This window comes from Carettochelys insculpta, chromosome 1, assembly GCF_033958435.1.
Source record: "Carettochelys insculpta isolate YL-2023 chromosome 1, ASM3395843v1, whole genome shotgun sequence".
NCBI lineage: Eukaryota > Metazoa > Chordata > Testudines > Carettochelyidae > Carettochelys > Carettochelys insculpta.
Window position 1 is genome coordinate 347038386 of NC_134137.1, and position 22827 is coordinate 347061212.

General features: G+C 39.4%; 1 pseudogene; it reads left to right on the plus strand.

Annotated features, from left to right (window-relative positions):
• Positions 1-6186: 6186 nt before the first annotated feature.
• The window catches only part of LOC142004706 (uncharacterized), a 63694-nt pseudogene continuing 47053 nt past the window's right edge, over positions 6187-22827 (plus strand).

The window sequence follows — 22827 nt, forward strand, 5'->3', positions numbered from 1 at the left end:
CAGTCTCAGCTCCCTTGCTCCACGTACTTACCTTACCATGAGTTACATTACCATCTAAGTCTATAATAAAAGATTTCCATACTTCTTTTTATCTGAAACATTAGAGTGCTGATATAGCAAAGCACTGAATCATTGTTCAACTTTAAGCAAGTAATCCCATTGAATAAAACTGTTTACTCAATAAGACCTCACCTGCTTACAGTTAAAAACTCATGATCAAGGCTATGTCTACACTTGAGAGCTTTGTTTACACTCTGGTGGGGAGGGTCCCATTTGTTGACAAAGCAGATCAAAAGATCAATTCGCTTTTATATGTAGACACAATCTGTTGACAGAAGATATGTCAGAACATTTCTTCCGACAGACAATTCTGTAGAAAAATGCTTCTAGCATAGATATAGCCCACATGTTTTTGGTGGACTGGGAGGCCAATATTTTGGAACAAAAGGGATATAAGAGAAGAAAAATAATTACACAAGCAATCTTTCTGAACCATATTTAAAATGCCAGAGCAACAAGCTGAAATTCTAGCTGACTAGGTCAAGATTTTGAGAAAAGAATGGCAAAATATTAATTGTCTCACTGTAATTCAGTTCATTTTGTCCAATTCAACATTTGTTAGTTTGGACTTATCAATGAGTGACATGACAAGGACAAGATTATTTTACATGATGACCCTAGACAAGTGATTTGAAGGGAAGCTGAGTGACAGTGATTTGCCAAGTCATTAGATGTTATTATAGCTGGAAAAGGGGGAATTTTTCCAGTGTTTTAATTTGCTGACTGGAGTAAAATATCAAAGCAGAAGCAGAAATCCCTTAGAGGAAAAATTCACTGTGCCTATAAAGTCCACTGTTGTAAGATCTCCGATGCTGTAATAAGTTTCACAATATTTAATCAGAAAATCTGCAACTAATCCATTAAAATTTCCTATTAATACTAGAATAAAAGGATAAATATGTAAATTATGATGAATTCAGTATCTCAAGTACTTATGATGTTACGTTTTACAGTAAAATAATAGATTCTTAGGAGACGCCCGTTTGATAGTAGTTCTGCTGTGAGCTGTCCTTTCAGCACCACCATGCTGCAAGTCTAGCTATAACCATGGAATAGCTACTTCTAAATCTTTAACCAATAGTTAAGTAGTTGATTAAACAACTCAAAGGTGAAGGTGATGCACTCACTTTCAGCATCTAAAATTCATAATAGATTTAAGGTTGCAAAAGCAAAATTATTTTAAATTCAGGTTATGCACATGCAATAAAGTAGTACTTTCCAGTGGATTAAAACCTCTGAAGGTATTATCAAGCAGTCTGTATATGGAAAGAAAAACATATTCTCTTTTACAAAAATACAGTAGTTTAATTTGTATTCAGGTGTTTGAAGTTGCTGTCTCAAAGACTGCCAGTTCTGTTGCAAAAACTAAATGTTCTTGCAATTTTTTGCATAAATAACAAGCTTGTTTGCACAAGTCAGCTAATTAAGCTAACATTATAAAGAGAGGGCACTGTTTAAATAGGCAGTACATGTTGTTCACCATTTTGACTCCGAAAACTTCAAATGTTTTGTGTTTGAATGCTTCCTTTCTACAAGCACTATATAGGAAGGTCTGCAGCAGAATGTCTGATGCACTGCAGTGCCTCCACTTAAATGTGCTAGGGAACAGGAGCAGATGCAGGAATGATACCTAGAGAGCAAAACTAAATCAAAATCTACTCTTCTTTTTTAGCTTGGCCGGGCCCACACTTGACAGAAAGAGATGAAAATTCCAGGCTTACTGCCAAGGCTAAATATGTGCAAGACTCTAGTCTGACCTTTAAAAATGGTCCAGAAGTTACTGTCCACTTGTCTTATTTAATGTTTATGTAGACCAGTACCCTTGTGAAATTTAAAAGATATAACTAAAAAATAATAGCTAAGCAGAACTTATATTTGCCCCCTGTTGATATTATGAAGGAAATATATATACTCGAAAGATCAGAAATCTCTCCTGTTGTGATAATTTTAGCCATCTGTAGAGGGGAAGGTGGGAAAGGGGTTGATCCCACCCAAATGTGGTCAGGAAAGCTGAAGACATCTGAAATCTGACATATGATGAGAAAAGTCCATCAAAGCTACCTTGGCAAAGGTTGCAAATCGGCTATAGATTTTTTTATGGCAACCTAGACTGAAGTTTTTTTTATTATTATTATTTTGGAACAAATCCTCAGGGGCCTCAGAGCAGCATACTGTGCACCTGTCAGGAGCAGCAGGGGCAGTGGTGTGAAGTTTTCCATCACGTCCCCTCCAGTTCTGGTGGCTGGAAGTCACTTCAGCCTGAGCAAACATGAGAGCTGCTTCAGAGCTATTCAAATTTCAGCAGCAGTAAAAGCTGCCAAGGGCCATTCTGCTTGCTGTGGATTGATGGAGCACAGTATGCTCTGGCTATGCCCCACCCACACCCCACTGGCTGGGAGACCAGGAGATGATGGCATGATGCCAGACACTCCGGCTCTATCACCTAGGTTTCCTCTTTGCCAAATCAATCCTCAGCTATCTCTTTAACAACTAACAAGTACTTAAAGACTAACAAGTTTAAGTATTAGGTAACAAGCTTTTGTGGGTAACATAAATTTAAGGGAAGCCGTGCTAGTCTATACACTATCAAAACAAAAAGCAGTCAAGTAGCACTTTAAAGACTAGCAAAATGGTTTATTAGGTGAGCTTTCGTGGGACAGACCCACTTCTTCAGACCATAGCCAGACCAGAACAGACTCAATATTTAAGGCACAGAGAACAAAAAAAAAGTAAGCAAGGAGGACAAATCAGAAAAAAGATAATCAAGGTGAGCAAATCAGAGAGTGGAGGGGTGGGGGGGAGGTCAAGAATTAGATTGAGCCAAGTATGCAGACGAGCCCCTATAGTGACTCAAAGTTCCCATCATGATTTAAACCATGTGTTAATGTGCCGAATTTGAATGTAAAAGCCAGCTTGGCTGCTTCTCTTTCCAGAATGGTGCGATAATTCCTCTTCAGTAACACACATACCTTTAGGTCATTGACAGAATGCCCCATTCCATTAAAATGTTGACTAACTGGTTTGTGGATCTGGAGTGTTTTGATGTCTGTTTGTGCCCGTTGACCCTTTGTCTAAGGGAGTTAGAAGTCTGTCCAATATACAAAGCACCTGGGCATTGTTGGCACATGATGGCATATATGATGTTAGTAGAGGAGCATGAGAAAGTGCCTGTGATTCTGTGAGTAACCAGGTGGAAAGCTCGTTTTTTTCTTCCAGATTATGAATAAAAACTAGATGCAAGAGAATAAAATGTATTAGTTCTAAAATCTTGAAGGACACGGTGACCAAACACCATCTGTTCAGCTCATTAATCACAGGTAATATTTCATTTGCTTAATGAACCATTTGGTTTTAAATGTAAAGAATGTTTTGATTGAAACAAATCCATCAAATGTTTACTTATTCAGCACTTAAGGGTGATTTGATTTAAATCAATCCATAATTGAAATAAGTACTCCTGTGTGTGCATGACAGCTTTTAAATCATTTTCTTTACTACCAGAATCTTATTTGTATAAATTAACCAGCCTAAAGAGACCAAAAAAAGACTAGTTAATAAAAATTCTAATCTTTGTACTATTTCAAACCACCAGTACACTTCTTTTGATCATTACACATACAGGTATCTAATTTAACAGAAAGCTTTCTATAACATGAATTCCATGAATCTTCATTTGTGATGTCTGTAATTAATATTCATAAACCCTGAGATGACACCAGGTTTGTGTAGTCTGAATAACAGTACAGTGATTCTGCACTTCCCTTGATTATAATAACTGTACGTACCACAGTTGGCAGTATGCTTTCCCAGGGCAATTTTCAGTGAATCACCTAAAAAGTTAACTATACTCTGTGTAATTAACAGAATATCTGTCTGAAAAGCTATTCAATGACTTCTCTGCATTTTGTAAAAATTAAGTGGGACAAATTTATATAAATTTTCCAAAATTCCTCCACCCCCCACCCACCACCAACATTCTATCATCCTACTTCTAAAACTAGCTCTGCAGTAAAATAATGAGGCATAGCAATATATCTCCTCAAAGGTGGTTACCTCCAGGGTTTCTAAAGTTATTAACTCAGCAAGATAATTGTTGCTAAGTTGGTGCACAGTTTAAGAGAGACAACATTCCAGCAGCAAGAATAAAAAAATAAACAGTCTTCCCCACATCGAATCTGGTTCTTGTTCTGGGATGTCATTTTCTTGCTGCAAGTTTCATTTTGAGTTAGCAACTACTGAGTGATGGTCTGATCTGATGTCTGGTCCACACCTAGCACGCACTTTCACCATCTCCCTCGAACTGCAAAGTGGTTGATTTGGTTTTGTGTATGATTGTCAGGCGATACCTAAGTTGCATTATGGCAATTTTGTGTAGAAAAAGTGTGCCTCCAATTACAAGTTCATTAAAGGCACACATGTCCGCAAAAAGTTTTCCACTTTCATTCATCTGGCCTAGACTATGTGATCCCATTTCTTTTTCCCTGCCAGCGTTGTCACTGCCTACCTTGGCATTCCTGTCTCCAATCAGGATCAGCATATCGCATCTGGGTGTCTTGTCAAACACTGACTGCCGTCGTACGTAAAACTGTTGTTTGTCTTCTTCTTCCTCTGTAGTAGTTGGGACATAACACATTATGATGGTGACCTTCTGGAACTGGGATTCAAACCTGGCTCTGATCGGACACGCTGATACTGGCTCTCACTCTACCAGACTTCTGTCAGCTTCTTTAGACAAAAGAAAAGCTACCCCTGCTTCATGGATGTCATGTTCCTTCTCTTTTTCTGAATATAATAAGGTCTCTCCTGACTGCAGCCTAGCCTCCCCATAGTTGCTCCATCTGCCCTCACAAATGCCTAGAGTGGAGAGTTTGTATGCTTGCATGTCTTTTGCCACTTGTCTTTGGAGTCTGGAGCTTAATGAAGAAAGCTATAATGGAAACATGAAATGTGGTAGTAGGACGACTTCCCATTAACCAAAAGGAGTGAATCACAGATCAGATATGGAGAATGTGTGTCTTCTGTTGTCTGATCAAACAAAGAGTCAAACAAGCAAAACCAAGATGACAGAAACAAGCTGCATCATCCAGATACCATGAAATCACAGGGGAAGTAAAGAAAAGTCTTTGCAGGGATAAGAGAAATTTCATAAACAAGCCTGCAGAAAAAGCAGAGGTAGCATCTAAACAAGGGGACTTGAAAACCCTGTACAATACAACTCAAGTCTTGAGTGGAAGAAAAAGAAACCCAAACACCCCAGTCAAAAAATAATAAAGATGGTCAGCTACTTTCCTCCATGGATGAGCAGCTATTCAGAGGGAAGGTGTATTTTGAAGAAGTGTTAAACAGACCACCACCAAAAAACCCACCATAGCTGAAAAGCAGAAGAACCCCTAAATATCAATACTGGGGCAATTACAAAAGAGGAAATCCGCAAAGCAGTAAGGAACCTAAAGAATGGCAAGGCAGCAGGACCTGATAATATTCCACCTCACATACTAAAAGAAGGAGGAGCTGCTATAGTGGACCAGCTACACAGTTTGCTAAATCTGATATGGACAGCAGAAGAGATTCCAAAGGATTGAAGAAAAAGGCTGCTAGTGAAACTCCCTAGATCCAGAGATCTGTCACTGTGTGAAAAGTGGAGGGGAATCACCCTCCCGTCCATTCCAAGCAAAGTACTAACCAGAGTCATCCTGGAATGAATGAAAGATGCCATAGAGCACAAACTATAAGAAGAACAGGCAGGTTTTAGGAGAGGACGATATTACACAGATGAGACAGTAACACTTTGGGTCATTGTAGAACAATGCATCTAATGGGAAGCACCACTCTACATCAACTTCATAGACTTCATGAAAGCCTTTGACAGTGTGGACAAGCAGTCAGTCTGGACCATCATGCAACATTACAGAGTCCCAGTCAGGCTGATTACCATCATCAAGAAACTGTATGACAAAAATTCCTGCCAAATCATCCATGATGGAAAATTGTCAGAAAAAATTGCAGGTTACAAGAGGTATACACCAAGGCTGACTTCTTTCTCCAGTACTCTTCCTAATTGTCCTAGACTGGGTCACAAAAACAGCATATGTCAACTCAGGAAAGCGACTCTAATGGACCCAAACTATGAAACTTAAAGATCTAGAGTTTGCAGGTGACTTAGCCCTGCTTGCAGACAAACTAGAGCATATGCAAGAGAAGACGGATGCCCTACAGGAAACAGATGAGCGAGAAGGCCTCAAGATCACGCAAGGGAAGACCAAGTTGATGCACATTAATAATGGACAGAAAAACAGAATTATACCTAAAGGAAAAGCAGTGTAGGATGTTGATCAGTTTGTGTACTTGGGGAGATTTATCAGCAAGAATGGGAGCAATGAAGAGGACATTAGTGCGAGAATACAAAAGATGCAACAAGCCTTTGCCTATTATGACCAGTCTGGCATACAAGGGCCATTTCAACAAGAACTCCTCCTGTAGTATTATACCATGCTAACACTCCAGGGGAAAGGTGGAATTTTTATATCATTTGTCTATTAATAGGATATTGCCTTTGAAATTCCTTTTCTGACCTACATCTTTGTCCCCAGCCTATTGATTAGAATCACTTTATTAATGAAAGAAATTTTACAGATAATCTTTATTATTGTTTTCTAAAACCCCTTAGTGATACAATGCAGGTTAATTCCTTCCTATTTATTGATATGGCACAGAGAAATGAACAATTGTATCAAAGGCAATCAATTGTACTTTAATTTTTAAAGCTGCTTACTTTGGTGCACTCCATGTACCTTAATAAGATTTACATTTACATTTTGCTGAAATCTGACATCAGCTCACAAGCAGAGGGAATCATGAGTTTAGAGTTCTCCATCTAAGCTGTTGACATTTGAAGCTATTGACCACAATTAAGGCAATTTGCTTACTTTCTGGTACTTGAAAATTGCCTTTCATGTGGTAACACAGTATCAAGTAACTCAGGGAATGTCTACATTTAGATCTATCAAACAAAGCCCAGGCAAAACTGTCCTTCAAACTGAGCTGCTCATTTGTAATTTGACTGTGCTCCTACATAAACCCATTCATAACACACACAAAACCCTTATTTCTTCCAAGGTGTTCAGAGAATTTGTGACCAATGTCAGGGGTGAACTACTGCATAGAGATTTGCTTGATTGTACAGAAGCCATTCCATACACAAGGTATATCCCCTAAGGATCTGGAAAGCAGTATAAAGTAGACAGATCTAAGAAGGCACACCTGTGCAATAGTTGCACATAATTAAAAGCACTCAAACATAACCTAGAATTATGAAATGTTTAATCTGTTGTTAGGTGACTAAATTGTGTTTGGACAACACAGGTAAGTTCCTAAGAATGAGCACAGGGACAGCATCCAGCTAACCCACTGCTGAAAAAGAAGATAACTATTCTGAGTACTGTACCTCACAAAAAAAAATCTGAAAAATGTAGAAAAAGCTCTGCTAGTCTGTACTACTTTCACTTTCTGTAATCAGAACAGTAAGCTGCTTGTCACAATGTGAGAAATATATTCTCTATCTACCAATATGCCTATATAACAGTTTCTTGTATTAATATTTTATTTTCACCTCTGCAGGTGAAACCATCTGGGAGATGTTTCTTCCACAGTGAAGAAGATCAAGTCATGACCCCTACACTGAAGCTGGAAATATCATTAGAAGTTAATCTGCTGGTCTCGCTTACAGAGCTTGATTCATCTCAGGAGCCCTTACTGCACATTGCAGCTGCTGAGTTGCTCACAGTGGCACTGCTGATCAAAGACCCTTTTGACTCAGGAAAGAACAGTTAGGTATATGTGCCAGGTGTAACTATGCTCTTTACACTTGCAGTCTGATCCAGGAGCAATGTCATGTAATGGCAGGTGTCAATATACATAGCAGAGGATTTGCTGAACAGTGTACCTACCATGGCAGCATCTAGTCAAAATTTAGAGTTCTCCATCTGAGGCCTTTCCAAGATAATCTGGCAATAGCTCAAGGTGAGACTGAGTGCATAAGCGAGTGAATTCACAGAAATATTTGCCCTAACAGAACATTATACTGCAATTGAACTGCACTATCACTGAGGATGCTGCTGACATGCCAATATCACCATTGTCTGTAGACAGGAGCACAGTTCAGAAGATGCTGACTGAGCCACAAGATATGTATTAGTGACTACTAGTCACAGCAGTGCACATAATGGAGACTACAATCTGCCAAAAATTCCAATGAATCCCTTAGCGTAGTTTGCAAGAAACACCTCTGATACTGGAGAAATCATTAACCACCAGTTTGCCTCTCTGCCGTCTCTCTCAAATAAGGAGTCACTTCACCTACTGAAAGCTGCAGGTTATTTGGCATTGCATGATATAGGTTCTGCGACCAGAGCTGATAAATCTCTGGGTTGTGCATGTCCAAAAGTAAAAATCACACACACAAAGGGTATGTCCAGGAAAGGGCCCAAATCTGGATCCTGAGATGTAGGAACAGACATGGGACTCATGCCTCTGATATAAACAGCCACATTGAGCATGTGCATGGTTATTAGTAGGTAGCTAATGAGCATGTGCAGCATAGGGTGAGAGACAGGTCAGCAATCTGACTAGCCACAGCACATCCATACTGATTACCGCTTGTCCTAAAGACCAGAGCTGCTAATTGTAATTCTGAGATAATAGCTAGTACTGACCACGTGTCAATGAGGTAAATGCTTAAAGGGATATATGGAAGCCCCAACAGGCCAGTAAAAAGGTCAGCTGCCAGCAAGCTGAAGTCAGTCAGGAGCCAGTGAGAAGAAATTCTGAAAGAATTGCTAGGAAGAGATTGGGAGGCTGGCTAAGAAGACCCAAGAGTTGCTGCAAAGACTCTGAATAGTTGTTCTGAAGAAAGCAACAGCAGCAGCTTCAGTCACAGCAGGGGTCAGCAAGCAAAATATCATGAAGATCCATTTTTTCCAAATTTGGTAAAAAAGTCAATAATTCAAGAATCGCAATGCATGTGAATATGAGATGGTCCTTAACAAATAACAGCAAACCAGACTTTTTGTAAACCCTATTTTAAGAGCAGTGATTTGCAATGTGATACATATTTACTGCAGGATGTTCACAAATTTTATACATATTCTATTTCCTCACACTTTACATGTGTGTGTTTGTACTACTATATATCCGACTTTCACTCCCAAACCCACTTTATGCCAATTTTACTTCACATTTAATTCACCATTTATCAAAAATAATCAGGAGGGTATTTGTTTACTTTGTAATTATAGTGTTGGGAGCCACAGATAAGTCTTTAAAGAACATAAGAATGGCCATACTGGGTCAGACCAAAGGTCCATCCAGCCCAGTATCCCGTCTGCCGACAATGGCCAATGCCAGGTGCCCCAGAGAAGGAGAACAGAAGACAATGATCAAGTGATTTATCTCCTGCCATCCATCTCCTGCCCTTGTACTGAAGGCTAGGGCACCATACTTTACCCCTGGCTAATAGCCATTTATGGACCTAACCTGCAAAAATTTATCGTGTTCTTTTTTAAACCCTAATAGAGTCCTGGCCTTCACAGCCTCCTCCAGCAAGGAGTTCCACAGGTTGACTGTGCGCTGTGTGAAGAAAAATTTCCTTTTATTAGTTTTGAACCTACTACCCATTAATTTCATTTAGTGTCCCCTAGTTCTTGTATTATGGGAAAAGTTAAATAATTTTTCTATATTCACTTTCTCCACACCATTCATGATTTTATATACCTCTATCATATCGCCCCTCAAACACCTTTTTTCCAGACTGAAAAGTCCCAGTCTCTCTAGCCTCTCCCCATATGGGACCCGTTCCAAACTCCTAATCATCTTAGTCACCCTTTTCTGAACCTTTTCTAATGGCAATATATCTTTTTTGAGGTGAGGAGACCACATCTGCACGCAGCACTCAAGATGTGGGCGTACCATAGTTTTATATAGGGGAAGTATGATATCTTTTGTCTTATTATCTATCCTTTTTTTAATAATTCCTAACATCCTATTTGCTTTACTAACTGCCGCTGCACACTGCGTGGATGTCTTCAGAGAACTATCCACTATAACTCCAAGATCCCTTTCCTGATCTGTCATAGCTAAATCTGACCCCATCATGTTGTACATGTAATTTGGGTTATTTTTTCCAATGTGCATTACCTTACACTTACCCACATTAAATTTCATTTGCCATTTTGCTGCCCAATCACTCAGTTTGCTGAGATCTTTTTGTAGTTCTTCACAATCCCTTTTGGTTTTGACTGTCCTGAACAACTTGGTGTCATCTGCAAACTTTGCCACCTCACTGCTTACCTCATTTTCTAGATCATTGATGAACAAGTTGAACAGGATCGGTCCCAGGACTGACCCCTGGGGAACACCACTAGTTACCCCCCTCCACTGTGAAAATTTACCATTTATTCCAACCCTTTGTTTTCTGTCTTTTAACCAATTCCCGATCCATGAAAGGATCTTTCCTCCTATCCCATGACCGCCTAATTTACATAAAAGCCTTTGGTGTGGGACCGTGTCAAAGGCTTTCTGGAAATCTAGGTATATATGTCCACTGGGTGCCCCTTGTCTGCATGTTTATTAACCCCTTCAAAGAATTCTAATAGATTAGTTAGACACGACTTCCCTCTGCAGAAACCATGCTGACTTTTGCCCAACAATTCGTGCTCTTCTACGTGCCTTGCAATTTTATTCTTTACTACTGTTTCTACTAATTTGTCTGGTACTGATGTTAGACTTATCAGTCTATAATTGCCAGGGTCTCCTCTGGAGCCTTTTTTAAATATTGGCATTATATTGGCCGTCTTCCAGTCATTGGGTACCGAAGCGGATTTAAAGGATAGGTTACAAACCACTGTTAATAACTCCGCAATTTCACATTTGAGTTCTTTCAGAACCCTTGGGTGAATACCGTCTGGTCCTGGAGACTTGTTACTATTCAGGGTATCAATTAACTCCAAAACCTCCTCTAATGTCACTTCAGTCTGGGAGAGTTCCTCAGATTTGTCACCTAAAAAGGCTGGCTCAGATTTAGGAACCTCTGTAACATCCTCAGCCGTGAAGACTGAAGCAAAGAAATCATTTAATCGCTCCGCAATGGCACTGTCTTCCTTGATCGCTCCTTTTATATCTTTATCGTCCAAGGGCCCCACTGCTTTTTTAGCGGGCTTCCTGCTTCTAATGTATTTAAAAAACATTCTACTATCATTTTTTGAATTTTTGGCTAGCTGTTCCTCAAAATCTTTTTTGGCTTTTCTTACTACATTATGACACTTAATTTGGGAGTGTTTGTGTTCCTTTCTATTTTCCTCACTAGGATTTGACTTCCACTTTTTAAAAGCTGCCCTTTTCTCTCTCACTGCCTTTTTAACATGGCTGTTAAGCCATGGTGGTTCTTTGTTAGGTCTCTTACTGTGTTTTTTTATTTGGGGGTATACATTTAAGTTGGACCTCTAGTATGGTGTCTTTAAACAGTTTCCATGCAGCTTCCAGGGATTTTAGTTTAGTTACTCTACCTTTTAGTTTCTGTTTAAATAGCTTCCTCATTTTAGTGTAACTCCCCTTTTTGAAATTAAATGCCGGAGTGTTTGACTGCTGCGGTGTTCTTCCCAACACAGGAATATTAAAAGTTATTATATTGTGGTCACTATTTCCAAGCAGTCCAGTAACAGTTACCTCTTGGACCAGATCCTGCGTTCCAGTCAGGACTAGATAGAGAATTGACTGTCCCCTTGTGGGTTCCTGAACTGCATTTATCAAAAATAATCAGGAGGGTATTTGTTTACTTTGTAATTATAGTGTTGGGATTGACAGACATGGCTTCCAGGACACGGGGCAGCCCTGTCTGCTGTGCTTCCAGTTGGCTGTTTTGCTGATAAAGTAGCTGGGCTTTTTGGTAGCTCACTGTTGACAGAGTGGATCGCTCTTGATATCTGCTTGGCAGTTTGGCCTTGACACATCAACAGAAGTTTTGACGGAAGATATCTTCTAACAAAAACATCTATCAACAAATCCATGTAATCTAGACATAGCCTAGAATTGTGGGTTTTATGATAGAGAAGCTTGCAGAGAATTGTGAAGCAATTGGAGAAATAGTTATAACATAACATAATTTGAGATGAAAAACATTGCAAAATCGCAATATTTAACATTACAGATGTCTGTTCTTGGGTTTGTTATCTATTTTGAAAATGTCTGTTCTCTATTTTCATCCCTATAGAAAAAATGCTCTTCTGTGGAAAATTAGCTTTTCAAACAATGTTACTTTTGCAACTGGACTAGTGGATTACCTACATTCCTCTTTTTCAGCTTGCTCTGAGTTTAATTATAGTTTTCCCAGGAAAGAAAAATGTGTTCCCTTACCATATATACTTGGCAGTTCTCAATAAAATAAACTTATTTTCAGTGATCCTGTGCAGTGCAATGCAATGCAGGACTGGAATTAGTCAAAGGTCAAGCGATCACTGATATTGTATCTAAGGTGTCTGCACCACTCTTGAATACGTGAAGTACTTTAAAGCAATTTGCGAAATTAAAACTTATACACTACTTACAATATATTCAAATGTCTTTGCAGTGTTTATAAGGACAAATCTAAGTTTCCAATTGAAACAAAGGTACTGCATTAACAGAAGATATGTTTGATACCATATAGTACACTTACAGTAAATCTGTATTTTAGAGATATATATGTGAACAATTTTCTTTTACAGAAAGTTAGTTCTACTTGTGCAAACATCATCAATAATTGCATGATATGGTCTTTGGGGTATTTCTCTAGATGCAGAGAGGATTTTCTAAAGGGAAAGGAGAAACGGAAAAGTGTTCTCAATGCTGTTGCTACAGACAGATGTACACTTCCCTCCCAATGATATGGTGTATAAAAGTATGTTTTTCAAACTGCAATGTCACTTATGTGCAACAGTGTCCACTGCAAATGTAAAACCCTTCTAAAATTTGTTGGCAAGTGTCAGAGGGACAGCCATGTTAGTCTGTATCTGCAAAAACAACAAGAAGTTTATAAGGTGCCACAGGACTTCTCATTTTTCTAAATTTTGTTGTGATTGAATTCTCAAGGAAACTGAAAATCTTGTCCCCAATAACGTTTAATTAAAGAGTTATCTTAAAACTTCCATGTTACAGTACAGAGAACGCTACTGTTTCTCTATTACGAGAAAATCATGTATGGATAGTTTTCTGGGAGTGTTGCAAAGAACTACAACATTTATTAACATTTATTTTAAACAGATCATGAGGATGCCTACAATATAGGTAATGATGAATATAAGTGGTAAAGCTTGTTTCACTAAATCTAATACTCTATATGGTATTACTATATTCATTTCTGCATAGTGCTGTGAGGATCACAGACTTGTTTCTCCAGCTCAAACGTGTGTAGGAGGAAGCTGAAAGATTCTGAACACAACTGTTTGAGAAGGTCTTTGGGAATTGTTGTTTGCTATCCAGGCTATCCAATTGGGATGGTGTGGGTGTGTGTGTATTGTAAGGGCAGGGGGCAGGTTCTCTGGGAATTGACAACTGCAGCTCAAGCTATTTAAAGGAGGGAGGAAGGGTGAAAAAAATGGAAAGGTTAAGTAAACTTGCAACGTATTTGTAAACCCTACCTAAAAAACGAATTACAGGACTACAACAGATTACTACAACCATGGTGGATAACCCACAAGAACATAATCTAAAATGCTAATTTATACAAATTACAAATTAAAGAAGATCACAATATAAAGAGAAGTGACAAGCAAAAGAGTCATCTTAAACTGAAACACAATAAATAAAGCTGCATTACTATACAATCATCTTAAATAGGAGGAATAGATACAACAGCACCTTTGCATGGGCCACAGAAGTATTCTGTGAATATGACACAACATGCCTCAGTATCTGGTTAAAGACAGAAAATGTGCCATGGCATAGTTATTAAATTAAAGTACAATATTCAAGAGGTACATTGGGAGTGTAAGGCAATGTCTGTTATCTTTTTATCACTTACATGGTACATTTTAGACATCTGAGCAAACTCTAGAGCAATCACGATGGTGTGGTCTAATCTGTTAAGATAACAATTTTTTTTAATACTCACTTTTTCACTTGTACGATGTTGCTGACATAAACGGATGAGGAAGCTGCTTTGACCTTCACTGAACCTTAGCAATTCTTATTTGCATTCTCATTAATGGCTTATTTTTTTTAATTTTTTTCAAATCTGTAATACCATATTACCCATCTTTAAAAAGGCTTTTTCACTAGCAATTAACTCATGTTATTTAAAAGGTGTATTTATATATATATATTAAATAAAATATTTTACATCATGGACGTGCCAGATTAAAATGGATAACATATGTGGTGTTAATAATGAATCTTTCTGATAAAGAATTTTGTTCTAAACCGACATGAATTAAATGGAAAATCTCATAAAACATAACAAAGTGATGACTGCGTTAGTGTTAGGGATTCCTGGAAGCAGTTCAGCATACTTTCTCGCACTTTAGCATTCTTATACATATGAATTTATTTAAAAACTGAATGCTATGCCCCATCCTGTTAAGGTGAAAGACTTAGAGCTCTCCTCAAGAGCTCAAAGGCAAGGCAGCTCTGGTGAGCAGTGTGAGTGCAGCAGTAACTCAGCAGTGGTAGGAATTGTGCTGAGTTTCATAAAACTCAAGTTTTAAAGCATCTTGTTGTCTGGAAATGCAATGCAACTCCGAAAGCTTAAATAAAATGTGCATTGTCGTGTGTCCATGGGGTTCCTTTCGGAGAATGAACAGATTTTTTTAGTCATTTAGAAATCCACTATCAAAACCAGAACCAGCAGTCAGAGAGAGACATTTTCAAAATAAAGCTATTGCAAAATGTTCCATCCATTTTTAAATGAAAAAGTATTTTCAAGAGAGAGCAAACATCTCCTGTCTCCAGCTTTACATTCTCAATCATTTTCTGTCCCAGCCCCCTCACTGTACATTAATCATTCTCAAACCTAGCTGACTACACCAAAGCTTTAAAAAAATATTGATGTCCTGATACCTGGTAATGAAGTATAGGTTGAAACTCTCTAGTCTAGCACCCTCGGGACCTGACTGGTGCTGAGCCAGAGAATTTGCCAAAACATGGGAGGTCAATCTTGTCTAGTAGTATTACAAACACTTTCATGCTTACTGGGCTTGTAGAAGACATTTAGAGACAAATTAGTGCTAAATAACAGCACAGAACACTGAGAACCAGGACTTGTGGCTGTAAACCAACTTTATGGGACCATGGGAAACTTAGCAACACTAAGTCTGTGTCTACACAAGCCCCAAACTTCGAAATGGCCACGCAAATGGCCTTTTCGAAAGGACTCCGCCTACTTCGAAGTCCCCTTATTCCCATCAGCTCATGGGAATAAGGGGACTTCGAAGTAGGTGGGGTCCTTTCGAAAAGGAGCCCCGTCTCGACGAGACGCGCAGCGGCAAGCCGCGTCAATTTCGAAGCGCTGCGGCCGCCCGCATGCTAATGAAGCGCTGAATATGCATTTCAGCGCTTCATTAGTAAACTTCGAAATGGCCATTTGCGTGGCCATTTCGAAGTTTGGGGCTCGTGTAGACGTAGCCTAACTGGATAAGTGGATATTAAGCTAACTAAAATCACATCTGATCATGGATGTTGCCAGACCAGAGAGGTCCAACCAATACATATTTGGTTGAGGGCAAATATATCCATTCTGGTGAAGTCACGAATGTTGATACTCCAATATTTGATGCTATTATTTCCACAAGGAATAACAGAAAATCAGGCATATGCTAAATCCAGTGTCATTATTGTGGAGGTCTTCTCAAGTAGCAGTTGTTTGCCAGATTTTCTTTCATATTTATTCCTTTATGCATTGTGTAAGCCAGAGTGTTTTTCCTCTACATTCACAAATATGTAAATATACCTAAAACCCACACTTTTAAACAAATGATTCTTATACTATCACAAGACAAGTCAGCTGACAAAGTTACTTAATATTTTTATGCTAGCTGCCAGTTCCTGTGATACACTGAACATTTATGAAAATCAATAAACTAAAATCAGTTAAGCTACACCAGAACATCCTGCAATTATTTTAAGCAACCTCCATAATGAAAAAGTGCTGATAGAGAATTTAAAAGGATTGACCCAATTAAGCACATATTGCACATACTCAATAAATCCTGGTGCAAGATACAATGTGGAGCAGAAAGGAAAGAGAAGAGCTGTATGATCCACACAAAGAAGAATTTATGTAAATGGTATGAGAATTGGTATGTACAGAAAACTATTTTTACAGCTGCTATAAGATCACTGTGAGTATGGTCATTTGGCTTAACACCGAACTTCCTTGATACTTTTATCTTGGTTGTAAATAGGAGGTAACAATGTAAGACACCTGGAAAGTAATTTTGGTGTGGGTGTTCCCAGGTAGCAATGGAAGGAGCAACAGTGGGGAGCTGGGGAGTTAGAGACTTGAGGTAATGGAGCGAGCAGGACTAATGGGACAGAAGTGGGCAGACAAGAAGTTAGTTAGATCTGTGTGGCCAAGTAGGAGAGAGCAAAGAGAAGCAGCTAGAGGAAGGACGAATTAGGGTCTTGAGAGAAAGATACAATAGCCGAACCTGTGCAGGAGGAACACAGTCCAGCTGGGAGCAGCTGTGTGTGCCAGTCATGTAGAGTAGGAGCTTGAGAGCACACATACCAGCCAGCTGGAAGAAGCTGCCTGACAGCTGGTAGAAGAGGGGGATGTTTGGAGACATGGCAGGCAAAAGGGAGTAGCTGGGAAAATTTTTGGGAGATGCTTCTTCCTGAGTGGTTTTGTATAATGACAAAACAAGTGTTGGCCTAATTTTCTCCCATCAACCAGTATTTGTTGCAGAAGAAATGAAATAAGTAAATTCTCCTCCCTGTTGGGTGACTCACTTTAAACAGAGCTCCATGCATGCATACAGACTGTGCATCAGCTTTAGTTTAATTCCAAAGAACCAAAATAGCTGATGGATGGAAAACACAAATTCACTGTTTCCAATTAGGTACAGACTTCTGTGTATTCATTTACTGCAGACAATCTTGTCTTGTTAACAATATAAATGGATATTCATGGAGGTGTACCATCCCCGAGTGTACTGAAACAGGAAACAATAGGTCAGCTCCTCACTTGCTTTAGCTGACACCCACAACTTTTCTCAACTTGACTTCAACTGCCCCACCACACAGCCTGCACTGGAATACCTCTCCAGATAACTTGGGACTTCTCACTAGCTTCTCCTACCAAGGTTAATCCACTGTCTCCTTCTGAGCAGTTCTGCTTTCTTAGCACAAGCCCAACATATGCACTAGAAATCAAACATTTCTTGTATCTCAATCAAATACCTACTACAGAAAGGGTGTGAATTTTTAAGCGCCTATATTTGCTATTCTTATGGTAAGGCCCAGAATGCCATCAAGGTGATACCAGACCCATTAACATGTGGGGGGGGGGAAGGTGGCTAGAGGTGGGGGTGCAAAAAGGGACAACTGAACTGGGGCCAGAAGCTTCTGGCAGCTCCACGTGGCTCTGAGAGCAGAGGGTGGAACACACCACAGTCTGGGTGACACTAAGGGCTGGCTGCTAAGGCCCCGCTCCTTCCACCTGAGGCCCAGACCCCACTCCTTCCAGGGCATGGAGCCAAGCCCCCCACACAGTGGCTGCTGGTGCTAAAGGGTAATACATTTCATATGCCCACAAGGTTTTGTAAAGAACAGATTTATATTTCCACATACAGGACTCATTAGCTAGCTGTTAATATCAGACCCATCAGTACTCTACATACTCCTATTTTTCCCCTTCTAGCTTAGCATAACACTTTTTCACACGTATGGTATATAGGAAGAGTACAAGTACAAGGAAGAGGAGAAATGAGGATGAATGGTTAATATGGGATAAGAGGTTAGAAATGGGGTTTGCAAAACCCCTAATTGATCATTGCCAGAAAGAAAACAAGAGTCCTCCCTTCTTACAATCATTCCAACTGAATTCCCTCCTCACCTCCATGCAGTCATGGACACACTGGCTGCGTCTACACGTGCACGCTACTTCGAAGTAGCGGCAGTAACTTCGAAATAGCGCCCGTCACGTCTACACGTGTTGGGCGCTATTTCGAAGTTGAAATCGACGTTAGGCGGCGAGACGTCGAAGTCGCTAACCCCATGAGCGGATGGGAATAGCGCCCTACTTCGACGTTCAACATCGAAGTAGGGACGTGTAGACGATCCGCGTCCCGCAACATCGAAATAGCGGGGTCCTCCATGGCGGCCATCAGCTGGGGGGTTGAGAGATACTCTCTCTCCAGCCCTTGCGGGGCTCTGTGGTCACCGTGTGCAGCAGCCCTTAGCCCAGGGCTTCTGGCTGCTGCTGCTGCAGCTGGGGGTCCGTGCTGCATATACAGGGTCTGCAACTAGTTGTTGGCTCTGTGTATCTTGCACTGCTTAATGAAAGTGTGTCTGGGAGGGGCCCTTTAAGGGAGCGACTTGCTGTTGAGTCCGCCCCGTGACCCTGTCTGCAGCTGTGCCTGGCTCCCTTATTTCGATGTGTGCTACTTTGGCGTGTAGACGTTCCCTCGCTGTGCCTATTTCGATGTTGGGCTGAGCAACGTCGAAGTTGAACATCGACGTTGCCAGCCCTGGAGGACGTGTAGACGTTATTCATCGAAATAGCCTATTTCGATGTCGCAACATCGAAATAAGCTATTTCGAAGTTGGGTGCACGTGTAGACGTAGCCACTGTGACCACCTTAAAAACAAAAAACAAAGAACTTAAGTCCAGCTATAAAGGAGGGAGAGCAAAGAAAGTGAAAATAGGGAAGAAAGGCCTAGAATAGCAAAGGGGCCAAGCTACCTCTGATAGAAGACCGAAGGAAACTAAACAATGGAGTTAAGGACTGATAAAGTCTCCAGGCAGGTGTTTACTCCTGGGAAGATCAACAGTGATGTGGTCGATCTTCTGGAATTTGATTTAGCACTCCTGGTAGGAACGTGATAAACTGAACTCACAGAGCGTCCCATCAGTGCTGGTACTCCTACCACATTCATTCCCATTGACCTCCCACAGTGGAGACAACATGAAAGCACAAATTAACGTATGTCAGCTCAACAGAGTTAGCCTTCATAGACAGAAAAAGGAGGGAGGAGAATGAGCTTTAAAAAATAAAATAATACCCACAGCAGAAAGAATGAGTTCTCTTTGTTCACAATATAAAAAACTAAAATAAATTAACACAACAAACTTGGCACTGATAATATAATCTCTCAAACTACTTGCTTTTTTCCTGCATCTCTTCCCTCAACCAGTTTTCAACTGCATTGTGCCTGGTCAACGGTCAGGTCACTGGGGAGGGACTGTCTTCTAACATGTCAGCAACACATATTAATTAATACTGTGTTTTATAAAAAAAAATCACGCTAATTTCATTCACCATGTATCACTATCAGAGATTTGTGTAATCTTAATCAACTTCTTCCTTGCCCTACAGCAGCCCAAGTTTGGGTTGAAGATTAATATAAAATTTTGAAAAACTTGCATCCAAAGAATTACAATAAGTCACAGGATCTGGGGCTGTAACAGAGCATGTCGTTTTCTTCACCGCTTAGTTTAAAACAACAACAACAGAAAGCATTGAAACTTTGGGTAATCAGACCTCCACTGCAAGCCACTTTCTTGTAACTGCTGTAAGTCACCTTGCATAGTAAAGAGATTCTTCCAGAAACAGTTTTTCCAGAAAAGCTCATGAAAAAAATGCAAATCTGTGGTCAAAATACTTTCACGTACCTTAGCATTAAAAAAAAGTTGTCTCTCCTCCCACTCCCAACGAGAGCACACATGAAATTGGGTACATTTTGATTAACTGTGTGTGTTGCATTTTATATCGCTTTGTTTGTTTGAAGCGTTTTGTTCTTTTTTTAAGTTTAGCTATGCATGAAGCCAATATGTTGTGCAAACTACAAATGGAATCTACTTCTCACATACCAATGCATTAAAAATGTCAGTCCTGCATACACAGTTAAGGTGCACCAATGAGACAGCTAGGCACAGCCTGGCCCTAAGTTAGTGAAATGAAAACCTTCTACTACAGATGACAGGAACATCTTTGACATGAGGGAGAGCCATCAGCATGAGCAGATTTAGAGGCAAATGATTCCTAGAGACATTTTTTCCAGCCTCATCTCAATGAATTCACTTCCATTCTTCAGCTTCCCCCTTCAAACATTCAGAACTAACATCCATTTCTCAGAATACTAACTTCTTGCCAATATGCATCTTTGCCTTAAATATTATTTATTGATCACTTACTAGGTGTTTTATACTCTACAAACATAAGACATTTCCTGTGCCAAGAAGTCATATTCTATGTGCCACAGTCTTATTCAAGCATATTTTGCTGAGGTGGAAAATTTCCAAGTGGTATTAATAGTAAAATGTGTTCCCAAAGTCACAGCCAAAATCATTTAAAAATAAAGCTCAGTTGCAAGGATAATATTAATACCAAAATTAGTGTAATCATTTTGGTTATGAATTATTGTTCTCCTACATGGAAATGAAATATCTTAATATTTAGGCCACTGCCCATTTTATATTTTAAGTAACACATTCAACTTGGCTAAATAACCTTGTGGGAAATATGTCAATTTAGAGGAGTTTTAATTCGATGTATCTATTTGCCACTTACAGTGGGCAATAGAAAAGTATATAGCTTACTATTTTTATCTCATTTGTGAGCACTGACTTCACACTTCATAAAAATTACCGCATGATAATAAAGTGAAACAAATATTTTGCACAGAATCTTAGAAAACAAATGAGTCTAAATTAGAGATAAATATTAATAATTTCTTTTAAAGTTTTCCTACTTGTTTTGGGTACTTCATATTTGGTTGCTTAATTTTTTAAAGAAGTGCTGAACACCTACCTTCCTAGAGAATTCAATGGAAAGTTGAATTCTGGCCCACTGAGGAAATCAGATTTCAGATTTCTTAGACTAGAAACTCAAAGTCAGACTTCCAGTTTGTGTACACACATCACTCATATTACCACTGGGTTTAGGATGTAGGCGTCTGTATGGCAGTGCCAACTGAGATAGGCAAAATTATATCTTTTGGGGAAAAGACTAAGTAATCTACTTTGGTGGCAACACTAAATATTCTACAACATCATGTTTTAAATAGCTATATCTGTACAGCAATATGAAATTATTTTCTTTTTTGCACCATGATGCTATGAGATCAATCACCTTTTAATAAAAGTAAGCCATTTAAGCTAGTATAAACAGAGGGTTGATGATATAAATTGAATCTCTCTAATCTGGCACTTTCAGGACCAGATCACGCCAGATGAGAGAATTTGCCAGACCACAGGAGGTCAATATTGTCTAGCACATTACCAACACTTCCACTAATTACTAGGCTCTTAGATGACATTTAGGGCTAAATTACGGCTAAATAACAGCACTGAACACTGAGAGCCAGGACTGGTGGCTATAAACAAACTTTATGGGACCCCAGCAAACTTGGCCACATCCATGATACATGGCATCTGACTAACTAAAATCATGCTGGATCACGGATGGATGAGAGTGTTCTGGATTAGAGAGGTTCAATCTGTACTAAAGGAAAATTGGGAAAATGGATTAGTGCACCAGATATGACTGGTTTTTATCCCATATAACATTGTTCACAGGTATTGGAAGGGATCTTCATTGAGAATATTCCCTTTAAGCATATACATGTGGGTCACAGAACTGAAATTACGATGGTGAATATTGGTATATTCAGTATCTAGATAGCCATATTAGGTTGGCATATAACATTACTCCTAAATTTAGGACAGCTGTGTACGTTAGAATGATGATATAAATATAGGGGATGGTCTTAATTTAGAAAAGGACTCAACGCTAATCACACACCTAAACTGAATGGGAGTGAAGTTACCCATGTGTTTAAGTGCTGTTCTGAATCACAGGGTCCAGTCCTTTGAATGCATCCATGAAATAAGATTCAGTCCAATGAATATTTTATTCTGAACCCATTTATATTTCATGATTAGGTTTGGAAGCATAGGAATGGATGCGGCAGAGTTTTTGATAATCAAAAGTAAACGTGTACATACAGATTTATAGTATAGTACAGCCAGTAAAGGCCCAGCTGGCATCATTAGGTAGGCAGTCAGGTGAGTGGAGAGCTGTACAAAGCCAGAGCCTAGGATATATACCTTACTCAGCTCTTTACATCCCCAAGTAGTACCTCTCATGTCTACACAGCATGACAACTTTTATAGGCTCCAACCACAGGAAAGACTTGGGCAGTTCCCCACCGCCACTGTGGTGTGTAGCTATACATGGCAGTGATAAGTGTGGGTGCAGCTTGCATTCACGTAAGTGTAGAGTAGGTCTAAATTTACATATAAAAAATATTTAGGACTGCTGTCACATGGCATTGCTCTTTAAGAATACTTAGTGGGTCTAATGACCACTTAAATGAGGGTACATCTTTGTCTCATGCCTCTGCCTAGATGAAGTAAGGCAGATATTAGCTTATTTTGTTTTTACAGATGTTAATGGTAAATAATATAATAAAGTCATTTATTTGAGAAAGGCTTGTATAATTTTTGAATATGGTGAACGAATAGTGCCATAACCTTATAATGAGGTTTTTTTTTTTCTACCCTTCACTACTAGGGAAATT